The sequence below is a fragment of the Ictidomys tridecemlineatus genome, chromosome 8 (genome assembly GCF_052094955.1).
Source record: "Ictidomys tridecemlineatus isolate mIctTri1 chromosome 8, mIctTri1.hap1, whole genome shotgun sequence".
NCBI classification, from domain to species: domain Eukaryota; kingdom Metazoa; phylum Chordata; class Mammalia; order Rodentia; family Sciuridae; genus Ictidomys; species Ictidomys tridecemlineatus.
The window spans coordinates 140,949,326-140,967,204 of NC_135484.1; the positions used below are offsets into that span (position 1 = coordinate 140,949,326).

The following is a 17,879-nucleotide window of genomic DNA, read 5'->3' on the forward strand; positions in this document are numbered from 1 at the left end:
AAGAGAAGCACTAGCAGGCGTAAGGATGTGTTAGAGGTTGCAGAATGAGGCAGGGTGAGATTTCAGGCTGGTCACATTTCCGCCATCAGTCAGTGACAACCTTCTCACATGCAGGGTGCGTGCGTTGTGGTGTGTTTGTGAAGAACTCCACAGTTCCATGGTTTTCTATCAGAGGACTGTTTCTAACCCCTGAAAAAGGGGGTGGCCAGGATTAATGGTGCACTAGGTTTGGTTTCTGTGTTCTAAGACCTCGAAGGAATGGCAAAGGTGAAGTATCTTAAGACACAGCAAAAACAAGAGCGCTGTTGACCTTGCACAGAATGGGCTCCTTCTCCACCTGTCCTGGGTGAGAGTTTGCTTCTGATGCTTTGGAGGATACCATGGTGGGAAAGTTGGTTCCACTGACATGAGATGTTTGGAAATGCCTTTCTCTATGATAGTTGAAACTGGCTTATGGGCTGAGTTTCTTGATTTTTGGATGTCTTAAAGGAACAGTGCTATTTTCCATTCACAACTTTAAAAAAAAATTTGCATTGATTAGCTTTTTTTTTTTAAAAAAAAGTGCTAAAAGATGCTTTTTAAAGTTAAAACAAAATTTAAAGGATTCATCGAGATGAATTTTCAAGAAATTGGATAAATTAGTTGTGTTTCTTGTGTCATTTATATGACCCCAAACAAATGAAAGGAAAAAAATTGGGCAATTCACCAGTGTACACAAAGACAGGTGGTATTTTTGACACATTTTCCAGCATCAAATTAATGAAATAACTGATTACTTTGATTCTTCATACACAAAGCCCCAGAGCTGTCAAATGCTAGAGAGTAGCACAGCTAAATTCATTTGCTCTTTACAGGAAATGGGGGGCCCAAACTATTTGGAATATTGAAGGCAGACATTGAAAATCTACTTAAAGTTGGCTGGTAAGCACATGTAGTTTCTTTTATTTCCATTTGCAAAATAAAATGGAAGACAGTCTCCAGTTTAGTAGAAAGGATTAACCTACATTTGTTAATATAGTTAATATAGTATTTTATATGAAATTTTTTTTCAATGCATATAATTTGTTATTGATTCTTTCATCCAACAAATATTTTTCAAGTTCTTGAACTGTGCCAGCCCTGGGAGACACTCAGAAGAAGACAGAGTTGGAGACTATACCCTTGTTACCACATGCTCGGTCCTTGTCCCCAATGCCACTCCAATAACGAGGACACTGTTTTGAGAAAAAGGAAAAAGAAGGTTTATTGCTTTGCTAGCAAAGGAGAAGCACAGGGGACTCCTGTCCCAGAGGCTGTGATTCTGCCCATCTGGCAGGGGGGCTTTTAAAGAGGTGATTCAAAGGCTACATTTCACGTGTTCTCTGTTGGAACTGTCATTCACTTGTTAATTTGGGAGACAGTCATTTCTGAGATCTTCTGGTGCCATCCCCCAAATCTGGATTCCTAGTTCCAATGGGGTGTGTGTGTGTGCTCAAGGACAGATCACTCTGCTTAGGATGGGGGAGAAAGGTAATCCCATTTTCCCTAAGATTAGGGAAGGGGAGAGATTTGGGAGGAGCAGGGAGACAGGAAGAGAAAGAAACTGTCTATTTTAAGAAAAAGTCGCAGAGGTAGAGCAGCAAGGGTTATATTGAAAGCATAAAGTGCACCACTGTTAGTTACACCCTCAGGGAACGTGCTGTTTTGGAGAAATACTTGGTAGTGATGGTAAACAATGTGGAGGTTTTAAGAAGGTCAAAGACAAAGGTCTAGGAAGCTCAGAGAGACAGACAGAGATAGAGATGGAGGGAGCAGGGAGAGGAGAGGGACAGAGGTAGGAAGGAGGAGGAGGAGGACCTTCTGCAGGGCAGGGAGTGGTTTTGGGGGGAAAGATGGCATTTGACGTGAGTCTTGAAGGATGATTTGGAGACGCAGGGATGGGAAAAGTCCCCTCTGGCAGAAAACACAGTAAGTCCAGGAGAGATGGTGTGGGCTTCACAGGGCAGGCCTCCTTTGGAGCTGGAATAGGGAATGGGCCTGGGAGGTTTGGAGTAGGCTGGACAAGAAAGAACGCATTAGAAGGCGTGGGGCAGTTGTTCTGCAGTAGGCAGTGATGGTTGCTTTCGAGGTTGTCATGTTTTTCAATCCCTAAGGCAACTTCCCCCCAAAAGCTTGTTATTTCCACTTTGTTATTATTCTTTCTCTAAAGTGTTATTGTCTCTCTTAATAAATGGGAAAACCAAGGTGTTCAGAAATGAAGGGACCCGCTAGAGATTGCCATGGATTAATTAGCAGGTTCAATTTGAAAGGGTAAAGTTTCTAAACTGGAAAGCTTGAATGTAAAAGATTAGGTATTATTAAGTTCCTCTGTTACACCCAGATTCCTGAGATAGTTAAGACAACGCTCTGGGCTCTGGGCTGCTCTCCCTTCTTGAGTGAGCACGGAGCCCCAGCGCACTGGAATGGATCCCCAATAAATCCCCTTTTGCCAATTGCATGGAGCCTGTCTCTTGTGTGGTCTCTTTCTCCGATGCTCCGCGAACCCTTACAAATTGACTCAAGTCCAAACTTTTTCCTGTGTGCTGAACGGCCTTGGATGAAATACTTGTCAGGAAGCTGGTGGCCGCAGGCAGGCTGGGCTGGAGGAAATACGACTTATCAGTTTTATCCCCACTGAAGCAGTGTGCTAATGCATGTCCAAGGAAAATTTAACTTATAATACAGATGCTCCTGGGCTTCCATGAACCCTGGGTAGCTGAGGAAAAAGTTTGCACTTAGAAAATGGTGAAACTTTCTTAGGTGCACCATCAATTACTGCGCTAAGCATGTTAGCAGACAGGAACTCAATAAATAATTGCAGCAATTGGAAGCTTGGTGTTAATTTCACAAAAAGGAAAAACTGGGACTTAGTTGCTGAGAGCCATAGCCAAGTAGGAATGACGCATGGCATTTTTGGGTTGAAAGGTGACCCTGCTCAGGGATTAAGGTGGCTCCGGGTTTAGGGTGGATCCTGCTGGAATAGGGCGGCTCCAGGTTTAGGGCAGATCCTACTGCCTCAGGCACCCACTCCTTGAGTTCCCATTGAGTTTTCTGAGAGAATTGATACCCAGAGCCTGGGGGAGGCAGTGTATTTTCCCAGAACGTGTGTGTGGAGTGTCGGTGAGAGTTCAGGAATAAAGAGTTGCTGTTTGAATCTACAAGGCTTTGTGGTGGCTCGGTTATTTTGTGCCCAGCCAGACTGCGGCACTTAGTGAAGTCATGTCACCTGGTCAAGAGGCCAAGAGTTGACTTATAGAGTTAATCGGGGCAGGTCGTCTTCAAATCTAGGCTTGCTTTCATAACTTTTTTTCTTTCTCTTGCTATTGGCATAAAAAGTCAAAAGAATTTTGATGGGAAAAAATGACTCCAGGAGCATGGGGTAGAGTATGTGCTTAGCCTGTGTGAGACCCTGCACAAAATCAATCAATCAATCAATCAATCAATCAATAGAATGGCTCCACCAAATTCAGCCACCTGTGAAGGCAGCTTTGTCTGGGACCACAGATGCCCGGTGAATGTCCCCACCCCAGCTACTCTGTGCAAGTTCCCTGACTCTTCTCAGCATCTCTGCTCCCCTTTGTCTTCTTTCACCTAGAGCTTCTCATGACATCTTTGACGGCCACCCTGAGGTACACAGGTCACTTTGACAGGGTGCCACAGCCGTGATGGAGCGTGGCTTTGCAAGGCTCAGGAGTCTCTAGAGAATTTCAGTTTGCTGTGCCTTGCTGGGGACCCAGGGGATCGCGGCTGGAGAGAGGCTTTGACCTTCACCAGCTTCTTATTTGCAGAGACCTTGGCAGTTTGAAAACGTCCCTCCCTCCCTCTCTTCCTTCCTCTTTTCTAAAAATGAAGGGAAAAGGTCATGAACGCAGTGACTCATTGTTGGCACAATTATTCCTATTTAGACCCTTTTTATTTTCCCCTTTTGATCGTTTTCCCTAACCCCTAGCGCTCGCTGCCTTCTCATTTCAATCGGGTTCGGCGTATTGATGGAGGGACTGCTATGTGCAGCCCTACTAAGTGTCCTAACACTAATGTACAGTTTTCGAGTCCGGATGGGAGACGATGAGGACTAAGTGAACGAATGTGACCCTGGATGTCTTGCCTCCTGTATTTTCCCCCATAGGTGCTGGTTACTTGGAATGGCACCCACAACAGTCCTCATGGAAAGCTGAAGAGCCAAAGAAGGTCAGTTGCTTTAAGCTACAGTAGCTTCTTGGCAATTCATAGCGCTAATTACTGCTGATACAGATTGCACAATGGATTTGTTATAAGCATCTATAATTCCATTAGTCATGCTCTAGTTAAAGAACAGAGTCTCTGGATATACTTTATATCCTCTATGGATAGCTTACAGTTGCTGAAGGTCCCTGGGTAAAAACAGCAATGCACCCTGTCCTATGGTGACTGATGTGTCATCATAGGACATCCTTAGACACAGGGCTTCTTTCGGCCAGAATGGGAAAGAAAACAGAATCGGAAATTATGTTGTTAGTAAGTGAGCCCTCTTTTCTCATTCTTGCCAAATTCCTTTATTATTTATTTATTTATTTATTTATTTTATAGTGGTAGGTATTAAACTCAGGGCTTCCTGCACGCTAGGCATTTACTCTGCCATTGAGCTACATACCTAGACCCTGAAAGTCCCTTTTTATTTTTGACTGGCTCTAGTGAATTAGGGAGAAGTCTAAAATAGTGATTTTCTGAATTTCCTTTAAGTTTGAGAAAGCATAGCTGTTATCATAAATTTACAATAAATTAAGCTGCTTACATTTTCTGATCAGGAGGACCATCTTTATTGGTTGGTGTGACTGTGAGTGAGTGTGTAGAATTCTTTTTCTTTCCCTGGGACTATACCACAAAGTGGGTAGTGGTTGGGTTACTTATAAAAGCCCCTGGATTTAAAAGAATGTTGGTGAACTAAAGACTAAAATGAACTTCAACCTGGGACTTTTGTATAGACTGAGTAGAGACAAGTTGGTTCTGGTATTCTTAAAAACTCCCAGAACTTTGCATCTTTTAAATCAGTGCCTGTATTAGTTCCCTGCTGCTGCTATAACAAAGTATCAACACCTGGGGAACTTAAGAAAACCGAAATTCTCTCTCAGTTCTGGAAGGCAGGCGTCTGAAATCCAGGCATCTCCAGGGCTGTGCTATCTCCAGAGGCTCCAGGGGAGAATCCTTCCTGTGTCTTGTGGCTCCGGACAGCCCTTGACTTGTGGCCACAGTACTCCAACCTAGTGGGAAATGTGGTCCCATTTCCTCCTCCTCTTTCAATCTGTCTTCCATCTCTCTCTGCTTCTCTCTTGAACGGACATTTGTTGTCAGATTCGGGGGCCACCCAGGTACTCCAGGATGTTCTCATCAGCTTGAAATCCTTACCTTAATTACTTAGGCAAAAAGATTCTTTTGTCCAAATAAGGTCACATTCATAGGATCTAGCGATAAAGATTTGGCCATATCATTTTGGGAGATTCTATTCAAGCTGTTACCAAGGCTTTCAAAGTTTTTATTGAATCACAGAAGAAATACATTCCACAGTGTAACTTAGGCCCATTGTTCACGGGGGAGATAAGGAATTTCACGAAAGAGTTCATGTCCTATGAAAGAAGAAGTGCTCTGTTCCATTCCATTCCATTCCATTCCATCCCATTCCATTCCATTCTATTGAATTCCTACAAAGCCCTAAACTGTCAAAATCCATTCTTGGCGTTACCAACTACTGTTCTAGATCTCAGATGATCCTGGGCTGTATCAGAATGTCCAGACCCTCTCAACCGGGGACACTTCCTTGACTTGGATTCCTTACAGCCAGCAGTCTTTGAAGGAGAGGGTGGGGAGGTAGATGGTGTGCTCAGCACACTGCGTTATTTGACGACTTCTTAATTATACTTAATGCAAATCACCAATATTTACCGACATCTGTTCACGTACCCAGCATTGTATTAGATGAGAACCAAGAAAGGAAAAAAATTACACAAACCCACCACTGACATACCCTAAATTCTCTTCTGTGCCGTGCCACACACATTATTTTAAGTGTGCCTTCTTAATCAGCAATTGCTCTGCCAAGGCAAATAGCGATATAAAGATACTCTTATTAAATTTTCATATTTTCTTAAGTACTCAAAATACGGCGTCTCACCGAAGCACCTAAATTCATGCTTTATGAATTGTTTTAAGAGGATTTGCAAGCAATTAGCGGAAAGCCATTTCAGAGAAGATGATAATCTGAATTTCTCATAATTGTGTGTGGACGTTTTAAACACCTTTGCAAGAAGGACTGTACGTGTAAAAAACAGAGACAAAAAAAATTCTGCTTCCATTTCAAGCAGGTGATGTAAGAGAACTGAAATCCATGATTAAGAAAAATGAAATTGTATAAATTATAGCAGAAATGCCTGTCATCGCCAGTATTAGCTGCTAAAATACCTCCAGGGGGTTAGATTAGAAAAAGAAAATTACTTATCTGTAATTCTTATTCTCTTTAGGTAGCAATTATAATAGATATACACTCTTGGGTGTAAGTCATTGGTGTGAGAACCAGGAGTAGACTCAAGTCAGCTAAAGAATTATAACCCTCAAGGATGGGGCGCCCTGGGACCTCAAGGGCAAAATGTCTATGGAATGTCATCGCCCCGCATTTCATTCCTCTCTGACCATCGAGAAGAGCAGGCGGATTTGGTCCCTTGGAAGAAAAGAACGACTGAGTGGATCTATTATTATTATCACCGTATATTAAGTGTGTAAAGGTCTAGCCCTAGGCAAAATTGGTGAATTGGGTCTACTCATTTTCTCTGCGCCTCCGCACCTACTTCAGGAATCCAATACCCACGTACTTGCCGTCTCCCTCCCTCGGTTCTGCTCTTAGGAAATACCTCATTAAACTTATTTACATCAAAGCCAAGACCTTCTCAGCAGGAAGAACCTTCGAGAAGGAACAAGGAAGCAGCCAGAGGCCTGGTCCTGGTTTGGCCACCCACCTGGTCCTGGGATGCCAGGTAAGCTGTGTCACCTATGTTGAGGTCCAGCTAGGACTGATTCCTAGGAACATGAACAGGAGAGAAGATTAAAAAATGGGCTAAGTTTAGACTGGATTGTCAGGATGAAACTGTTACCCTGGAAAGATGGTCTTTTACACTTGGCAGAATCAATGAATGCTTCATCCCACAGAAATGCAGACTCACGGTGCCCATGGGGACGCGAATAAGGATTTGGGGTGCTGCGTTGGTTTGATTAGAACCTCTGAGATCTGAAAAAGATGCTTCGTCGCTAGTGGAGTGTATCTAGGGGTTAGTATGGCTCTATGGATTGGATTGGTTTGTACCCCAAAAGTTCGTGGGGTGGAATCTTGTAATGGTATGGAGACGTGGATCCTAACGGGAGATGACTGGTCATGAATTAATGCCTCCCTTGTGAGATTAGTTTCTTGAAACTGGATTAGGTTTGGGGGGAATGTTGAGAGCCACAGCCAAAGGGGCCCCAGCAAACTTCCAGCTGCCGGCTGATGATTGGCTCACAGCGGCCCCAGCAACATCTAGCTGATTGGCTCCTCTGCGGTGATGTTCATTGGGCTGTTTCCCTGCCCTTCAGACTGCCAGCTGATGATTGGCTCACAGTGGCCCCAGCAACATCTAGCTGATTGGCTCCTCCATGGAGCTGCTCATTGGGGGACTTCTTTGGCTCCGCCCACACAACCCAGCCAATCAGCCTCAAGAGCAGGAGGATTGTGGGAGGTGGAGAGGCTGGTGTGGGGGTGAGAGGCTTGTGGAAGCCGGTGGTGGCAGTTGGGCTCTGAGGGTTTTTTCCTGAGGAGCTGTTTTGTTTGGCGTTTGTAGTTCTAAAAATAAAGTTAGTTTCTTTTGACAAGTGGCTCCTGAATTGTGCCCAGACAGACTGCGGCAGGGGAGCAAGTTAGGTGATCCAGAACTGAATTAATTATCTGGAGGCTAGGTCGTTATAAACTGGGTCAGCTTTCCCTCTCCCTCGCACACATACCTGTTCCCTTCATATATGTCCATTTCCCCTTTCTGCTTCTCCATCGTGAGCTGACCCAACATGAAGTTTTCACTAGAATCTAACCAGATGCAGCTGTCTGATGGTGTATTTAGACTAGGCCAAAACAACAACAGAAGAAAACAACTTCTTTTCTTTACAACATACTCAGCCTCAGGTACTTTGTTATAGCAACACAAAACAGACTAAGACCTGTCGGTAGCAGGCTCATGTGAGCCCATCATCTGCTCTGGCTATAATCTTGACTCTATTCCAACCAATTCTCCTATCTGGGCCTCTCTGAGGGACACTTTCAACCTGAAGTGACTCCTATGGAGATGAGCCATTCTTTATAATGCAATATTAATGCATTTGGTACAGTTGGGTCTAGCCTGAGCTCATTTCAACACTACTCTGTGGTCCAAGACTTGTGAGCCTGTACCTGGAGACCAGAGGACTGTGTTTGTTGACCCAGGGAAGTTTTGCTTTTTTTCTTCCATGTGTCAACAAACACTGCTAATAGTTCAGGAGACAATGGAAAATGAGACAAATGTTTATCATCTGAGGGGTCGGGGACATTTCTAAATTGAAGTCCTCCAAGATTCTCTGTTGACCCCAAACAGAAAGTTTTGGAGGTCATCTCCTGGTACCATGTTAGCCTTTTCCTGGTTTCTAGTGTCCGTGTTGTGAGAACATGCCAAGAGTGGTATGTCTAGAGCGCAGATACGTGTGTAATTTTGGGAGGCTTTGAAATGATCATTTAATTAAAAAAATTTGCTCTGGGGAGTGAGAATCCAGAGTCATCCTTGGGGCACAACTATTGGCAGCAACGACCCTTGACCTCATTCTCTAAGGGTGAGGCCACAGGCAGCCACAGGAAGGAGGTGGGGGTGGGCCAGACATTAGACCAGAATCCACCAGAAGACCCAGCGACACAATTAACTTGATCCAGTTGCATTTTTTCCTACCATTTTTTCAAAAAAATTTCATATGACCTGGGAACGGTTTCTTAGTGACCCTGATCCTATGTTCCTTGGTTGACTGATTTATGATGGATTGACTGACAACCGTGGCGCTATGGGATGGAACCCAGGGCAGGCACTCTACCACTGAACTGCACTCCCATCCCTCTTATGTTTCCTTTGTATCTGGGAAGAAAGAAATGAAGCTGCTGTGCTCTAATCTATTCTCTCTTCTCAGTACTGGGTTACGGGGACAGAGAAATGTCCTCAGGAAAGAGAAGAGTCAGGTCTCCACCTTCTTTTCACATAAACCTGGTAATTAATTCCCAGATTTCCTGGGAAGTGAACCAGTGGTATTTGCTGGCAGGTGAGTCCCTATCTCTGGAACATATTTATCAGGATGTGTCTGATGGCCGGGGATCGCTTATCCTGAATTAATATGAAATGCACACATTTTAGGAGCATGGCTTCCTGCAATACCCCACACAAATCATCCATGGAAAGATGAGTATCTTGATGGAATTCTTTTGTGAGCGATGTGAACCCTGCAGACCGCTTAGCGATGTCACAGGTTCATTGAAGCTGGAGAACTTCTGGTGTAATGAGAAGGATCTGGAGAGCTTGTATCGTGGTTCTAGACCTTTCCACACTGTACCTCTGCCTCTGGCTCACCGTGGCCTCGGAATGACCACTCAAGTTCCATACTGACCAGCACCTCCGATTCATTTGTGGCCGATTGGGTAATTTTAACCTTCCTGTTACCTCATTGGCAGTTTGTTTCCTCAGTGGCAGTGATTTTCCTTAACTTTTTCCAGGTTGAACTTAATATATTGCTTTATTCTCTCTCTTGCTCACTCAACATGCATTTATTGAACACCTACTACATGCGGAACTCTTTTCCAAGCGCAGAGAGTTCAATGGTGAACTCAGAGGGCAAAAATTCCTGCCCAGGTCGAATTTACCTTCAGTGCATGGCAGGGGGAGGGGGGCTATGAATATTATGGCTGGTGTGGGCTCTCAGGACATACAAAGCTTTGGAGGCCAGGGAAAGCTTAGGGCTGTCCTCTCAAAGGCATGAGAAGCCCTGGGATGCTCCTGTGCAAAGGTGTGACATGATTCAACTTGAATTTTTCAAGCCTTCTTGATGACTTCACATTGAATTGAAAGTTACCTAAAAAACCTTTGGGGGCAAAAGGTGATGGGTCAGGAGCTTGTAGGATACAGACGACGACCATCCAGGAGGGAGCGCTGTATACTTTAGAGTTAGGGTTTTATAAAACTTCCTAGGGGACAGGGGGCAAGAAGTTTTCATGTAAGATTCATAAAATGGTCCTGGTAGTCATTTAAAAAAAAACTTAGCAATTTTATCATATAGGGCAATGACATAAGAAAGCACACATCATAAAAGTACAAATGAGTGCACTATTACAAAGAAAACACTCAGTGATGACCCTGGGGCCAAGAAATGGAGCATTGTGAGTTGAGGGGTTTGTTTCTGAGGGGGAAATCTTCTGGGCAGATCAGGACCAGCCTGGTGGCCCTTCTGTTATTTAAAGATGTAAAACATGCTGTGACTGTTGATCCTTTTCAGATACTCGTGGCAGCCAACAAAGCAGTTCATCTCTAGAAACTGGGAAAAATGAAGATGAGAGCTCTGTCCACTGAAATCATATCCAACCTCTCCCCAAACAACAGTATTTCAGAGATTCTGAAAAAATTTGTTATCTCGGCAGACGACACTTCCATTTTCATTGTTCACATTGAAGAGAGAGAAAAGCAAGTAAAAAACATACCTAGTATCTCAAGTGGAAGGTCACCTGATTTCTCTGAAAAATCTCCCTGAAAGAATGAATATTTCTAACGTCAAAAAGATACATAAACAGTCTTCACAAGAAGAAAAAGATAAGGACATGATTGGATGGTATCGCAAGTCGAGTGTCAACAAAAGATGTTTTTGTAAAACGTTAAAAATATGAACAGAAATTTTCAGCTTTAAAGAAAACATTGATTTTTCTTTCCTGAGTATAAAATTAATATGTGTGCCTGATTGAAAAACATTTTTTTTTCATGAGATTAGGTATTGAACCCAGGGCCTTGTGCATGCTAAGCAAGTGCTCCATCACTGAACTATATACTTCCAGCCTTACAAAAAAAATCTAAATCACAGAATGAGATAAAAAACTCCTCCTAATCCTACCTTTTTTTTTTAACTAATGCTGTTACTGTTACTCTTTTAGTTGTTGTCTTCTAGTCTTCTATTTATATTCAAACATTTCATTTTTATATAATTGAACTAAAGATTGCCAACACTTATTAAAAAAAAAAAAGAAGGAAAGAAATTAAGCATTGTCAGAGGCCCAGGATTCCTGAATTCTCTTTTCAACCATCCCTCACCCCTATTCTCCAAAGGTGATTGCTTTTCACACTTTCATGGTGGCCACTGTTTTGCTAACTTTATCCTTTTACAATATATATATTGCTTATTTGGTTGGGCGTCTGGCTTTTCTCCCTAGACCCTATGTCTGTGTGGCTCATCTGGGCTGTTGTTGGTGGTCGTGGCTCATTTTCATTACTGTGTAGGCTATGATATGAACGTCTCTCAATCTTTCTCCCATTCTTCTGTGGATGAGCATGTGGATTCTTCCCTGCTAGGAATGTTTTTGTACAAGTCTCCAAGTCCCTATGTAGGTGCATCTTTATACACAAGCCTAGGACAAGAACCACAGGGTCTTAGGATGGATGTTTGCTCATCTTTAGTAGGTGATGACAGATTATTATCAGCAGTGGAAGCAAACCATGTCTGTTATCAATTTACATTCCTTCCAGGAGGGTATGGGAATTACTCATGATAGGCACTCTGGTTTATATTGTCATGTTGTTATTTTTTAAGCTCTTCTGGAGGGCATAGAGCAATAATCTCAAAGTGATTTGAATTTGCATTCGTCTTCTTACAAATGAGGAGAACATGTCTTCATAAGTCTTTTGATATGTCATAGAGCCTCTTTTGTGAAGTTCTTGGTGAGGTATCCTCCTCATTTTCTAGTAGGTGGTTTGTCTTTTTCTTATTGACTTGTAAGAGTTCATATATATGGATATACATATATATATATCCATATATATGTAAGTACATATATTCAGAATATGAACAATATATGAATTCTTCATTCTCTGGCTTACCCATTCATTTTCTTTTTCTTTCTTTCTTTCTTTCTTTCTTTCTTTTTTTTTTTTTTTTTTGGTACTAGGGATTGAATTCAGGGGCACTCAACCACTGAGCTACATCTCCAGCCCTATTTTGTATTTTATTTAGAGATAGGGTCTCACTGAATTGCTTAGTGCCTTCCTGTTGCTGGGGCTGGCTTTGAACCTGCTATCCTCCTGTCTCAGCCTCCTGAGCCCCTGGGATTTTAGGCATGTGCCACCATGCCTGGCCCATTCACTTTCTTGTTGACGTCTTTTGGAGATCAGATGTGCCTAATTTTAATGCAGTCCTATCTATCAATCTTCTCCTTTATGGTTGTGCTCTTTATGTCCTGCTTAAAAAGATCTTTCCCTACCTTCCTTCCTACCTTTTCTTCCTCCCTCCTTTTCCTCCCCCTTTCACCCCCCCCTTCCTTTCTCTTTGGATACTTTTTCCTTCTTGTTTTCTAGCACCTTCTAAAGAAGTGTCCACAGAGGCACTGGGACATCATTCTTCATCACCCCTTCCATACCTCTTCCCTCAGCTCTTTCTTGGAGAGAAAGAGCTTTACCTGGAAGGATTTATGATGGAAGTCCACCCCAGGATGAGCTTCTTGAGAGCAAGGGCTGCATCTCTTCTACTTCTATTCCTCCGGTGCCTGGGACGGTGCTCCAGAGATATTTATTTATTGAGGAGTTCATAGATCATATTTTCATAGAAACACAGAGTCAAATGAGAAGCTAAAGCTTTACCCCAATGTCTGGAAAATCTACTGTCAGTCACATAACTATCGCTCTTACCAGTTTCCTTTATCAGCTAAAACACCAAGCCTGACAATGGTTCTCACCAAGGCTGACACTCAGAGTCACAAAACTCCAGGGGAGTCTGTCCCATTGGCCTGGGAAGTGGTCTGAGCATCATGAGTTTTAAAACCTTTCCAGGTGATTCTAATGGGCAGCCAAGGCTGAGGATCACCACACAAGGGAAATAGTGAGGGTGCACGATTACTATTATGGGTGCCAGAGAAGACACAGGATTTCTAAGTCTGCATTTCAGATAACCAACATATATATATTTGAATTTGCATTTGTCTTCTTACAAAATATATATATATATATATTAGCAAATATATGTATTATATTTAGAAAATTATAATATTATATTATATTATTATATTATATATATTATATAATATTATTATAATATTATATATATTATAATTAGCAAAAATGTCCGACATCGTATTTGGGACACATTCATACCATATATATATACCATAAAATATATATATATGGTATAAATGTGCATAAAATATATATATATATATGTGTATATATATATACATATATATATATATATATATACATATATATATATATATGGTATAGATGTGTCCCAAATATGATGTGGGACATTTTTGCTGATTCAAATCTAACTGGGTGGGCCACGTTTTTATTTTCTGAATCTGACAAACCTTGTGACTATAAATTAGTCCTCACAGCTGACCCTGTAGGAGCCACTTCCTCCCAGGGTCTCCCCTTCCCCTGCACTTGATGGTGTAGTGCAAAGCGCTCTGGCTGGACAGGGTTTCCTTGGGGCCTCCAGCTGTCTCTGTAGCTTTGTTCCAGGGAACAAAACCCTCACAGCTGGAAGACCTGGTGCCACACCTCCCTCACCCCCAGAGGGTGTCAGGCTCAGGCCTGCAAAATAATAATAATAAGCAATTGAAACAGCCTTTGGAGATCTTCACGGGAAACGCAAGATTGCACGAATCACAACAGTGGATACGTGACACAATTAAAACCCAAGCAGAGGACCAGGACACCCTTCTCTTTCATTTTCCTTGCCTGACTAAAGGAAGTGGTTTAACCCACTGAATGACTCATTGATGGAGTGGTACCAGAGTTGGCTGATTTGTGAAAACAGACGACACAATCTCTCCCTTCTCTCGAATACCTTCTCGACATCCGTGGTCCTTCATCTTTCACCTGACAATTGTTTGGTGATTGTTACTCTTGAGTTCCTTGTAAAGTTCTGGAAAGAAAAGACCTCTCATTCCCAGGCTTGTGGGGTCCCTGTCACGTGATAATGAGGTTTAGAACCCGTCACATCTGTAGTTTTGCTTCCACGTTGTCAGAGTCTCTGGAAATGATTTCATTTCTGTTTTTTGGGGGGATTCCTGACTGCTAGGCCCATCTGCTCTTGTCCTTGAGATTATATCGTCTTGGAGCCACAAGAAGGTTCATATGTGAATAAATCCGACAGGGTTCAGGCAGTGTCATTAAATAATGGCACTTTCCTAGCACATTGTCACTTTCTTATAACTTTGCATCTGATCTTGACAATGACCCTGACAGGTAAGGAAGGCAGACAAATTATTTTCACTGGTTTACAGAGAAGAAATACATTCAGCACAGTTAAATGACTGCGGAAAAATACATCTAGCAAATGACAAAAACCAGACCCCAGGACTTCTGACTTTTAATATTGTGCTTCTTCTAGTACTAGTATGCTCTGAGAACTCTATCTGAATGTGCAGGATCCTAACAACCCCTCAGACATCTTGTTAAAAACGTACAGATTCCCTCAGTTCTCATGTTGTGGGGTTGGGAGTGGGACCAGCCTCCCAGAAGGAGCAGAAACTTGGATTTCAAATGTATCACCGGAATTCCTGATTACAGTTCATGGAATCCCAGCCAGGTTGGAGGACAACACAGACACATGTAAGGGGAATTATTTGCTACATCTTTCCTAAGTGTCATCATTACTAAGCTTACTTCAAAAAAAATTACATTGGTTTCCTTAATAAGTACAATCAGAATTGCCAAGTGGAAGTAGAAAATGGGGTTAATTACTTACTGCTTGCTTCCATCTGTGCTTGCTATGAATGAGGACTGATTTCTTTAAGGTTTTGTTCAGTTTAACCCATGTATATAGTGGATGTTTCCTGAATATCCGTAATATGCCAGGCACTGTGCTACGTCTGGAGTTAGCAAGGATAGTCTGTACCTTTGTGAAGCTAAGCTCACACTCTATTGGGCAGATGGATGAAGAGGTATAGATTATTATAAGGCTATGGATTACCATTATTATAAGGCTATGGATTACCATTGTGGGAATACAGAAGAGGGAAAGTTCTGCTGGAGTCAAGACAGACCCTAGGAGGTGAGGCCTAGGGATTTCCTGGATGCTCATTAGTCTGCATAGTTTAATTTGTGTTGCTTGGACAAATTCAAGGCCACTGACTCTTCTAGCAGGATATTAGGCTGACATTATAAAATAAGGAATGATACCTCTCTCTCTCTCCATATATATATAGTCTGATGGGGTAAGAACATTTATAAATCAGAACCTCTCACAATTAGGACCCAAACACAAAGTTTTGAAGACCTTGTTTGGCAAGGAACTCAGATGGCTGGGTTCCCCACATACATCTTTCTAAAGGAAATTCTGCAATCAGAGTCAGCTGTGTGAGTCAGACTTCCGTCACTGTGACAAATGCCAAAGAAGAGCAACTTAGAGGAGGAAAGATTTACTGTAGCTCATAGTTGCAGAGGTCTCTCAGTCTGTGGTCGGCTGGCTCCGTTCATTTGTGCCTAAGGTGAGGCACATCATTGGGCATGTGTGGGGAGGAGGCTGCTCAGTTCATGGCAGCAAGAGAGGAGAGAGAGAGAGAGAGAGGGCGGGGGGGGAAGGGGCTGGGGACATCCTTCCAGGATGACCTGCTTCCTCCAGCTAGGTCCCACCTTCCAGCATTCCACTGAGCCATCAATAGATTAATCCACAGAGGAGGTGAGAGCCCTCCTGATCCAACACTTCCCAAGACTCCCACCTCTGAATGCTTGTGACTTTGAAGGACATTCCAGATCCCAGCCAATGACAGGTGAGCCAGCTGGGCTTGTGTCACCACCACACTGACCTCCTGGAGGAGAATGACAGTCACCAGGAGGGGAGCTGACCTTCCATACCCACATCCTTGGTGTTGAAAGAAGTCTGCACATGCACCTGCAGCTCGGGTTTCAGGTGTGTGGATGTCAGGGTGGTACATGCCACCTTTGGTGACCTGCCTCTTGTACTCTTGGAGCTCTTTCTGCCCAGCTCAGCATGATCCCTGAGTAATAACTCCCAACTGGCAACTTGGGAAAAGGCATCCAGGAAGCTTAGCAGGTGACATAGGGCTTCTCTTTGGAGTCCTCCGTGGCCCTCACTTACATTATTTCCTTGTAGAATTGCACTGTCTTATTTAATACAATTTTAATTCCTTTTCTCTCTATTAATCTCCTTCCTTTCTCTCTCCTACTCTCCTTCCCCACCCAGTGCCTAACCCATTTTTCATTCTTTGCTTTGAGAGAAACCACTATAAATAAAACCACTATAAATAAAGCCAGAGTGGTGGCAGGTATCCCACCACAGGCTGAAGTCCCAGAAGTCATGGGCGGAGAGTGCAGCTGGCCGTCAGGAGGCAGGTGGACAGCCTGGTTCATGCCCAGCATCTCTCTGCCATTATCCTGACCTCGGGCAATGCTCTTGTTTTCACTGTGGTTTGGCTGCCTGGAAAGTGGAGCTCTTTGGAGGCTGACTGCATGGAGAGGCTGGTATCCATGTAACCCTGAGACGGAGGCAGGGTTCCAGAGCAGGAACGAAGACAGAATCAGCCGAGTCCGGAGGAAGAGATGGGAGTCTAAGAAAATGACATTGAATGTGCTTTCCTCTCTGAAACTGGAAACCCCTTTTGTCACCAGGGAAGATGGATTTGCTTGAAAACGTTAACTTCTTGTTTTACAAGCATTTCTCAAAAATATTACAGCTTTTAAAATCCGGGCTCCCCAGGAGGAAGAGTGACTCACTTGTGTGGTTGGGTACCTGAAGGAATCCGGAGCAACTGAATTCTAATCTCGGATGCCTGAAAGAAGATGAGAAAATCAAAGTAGAGAAAGGAGTAGTGTTAGCCTTTTGTTGCTGCGACCAAAATATCTGACATGAACAACTTGGAGGAAGAAAAGTTTGTGTTAGTTCATAGTTTCAGAGGGTTCAGTCCATGGGCAGCCGGATCCACTGCTCTGGGTCCCAAGAACAGCATGGTGTAGGCCATGGTGGAATGGCAGAAGAGAGATGCTCAGCTCATGGCTGCCTGGAAGGGAGGGAGATAGGTAGGTAGGTAGATAGATAGATAGATAGATAGATAGATAGATAGATAGATAGATAGATAGGAGGAAGTGGTCGGGGATAAGGTATAGTCCCAAGGGCACACCTCCAGTGGCCTATTTTTCCTAGTCACGACCCACTTGCCTATTGTTTCTACCTCCTCCACATAGTCCATTCAAAATATTAATCCATTAAGTGGATTAATCCACTAAAGAGGTCAGAACCCTCATGATCCAATCACTCCCCCAAAGTCCCAGCTCTGGACATTGCTGCACGGAGGTCCAAGACTTCAACATGAGCTGTCGGGGTCTCGATCCAAACAGTGACAGAAGTGAACACGCATTGACTTCCGTGTATGTCTCAGGAATTTCACCTCCTGGTCTCATTTATTTGTGCGGGGATGGCCTTCTGACTTGGGGTTATTGTCCTCATGCTACAGATGGCAAAGAACAAGACTCAGGGAACTGAGGGAGTAGAGCGCAGAGCCAGAGAAGGGCAGAGTTGAGATTCGAACTAAATCCATCCGGCATCCACTGGGTTGAGAAAAGAGGTTGATAGCTTGCTGACTTTGGAAATGT

At 43.2% G+C, this 17,879-nt stretch overlaps 1 long non-coding RNA gene across 1 annotated transcript; it reads left to right on the top strand.

Annotated features, from left to right (window-relative positions):
• Positions 1-3,955: 3,955 nt before the first annotated feature.
• Positions 3,956-10,780, top strand: LOC144366348 (uncharacterized). Its single transcript, XR_013425411.1, has 4 exons — positions 3,956-4,206; positions 6,890-7,019; positions 9,435-9,715; positions 10,567-10,780. It is a non-coding gene; the product is annotated as an uncharacterized LOC144366348 (long non-coding RNA).
• Positions 10,781-17,879: the final 7,099 nt, after the last annotated feature.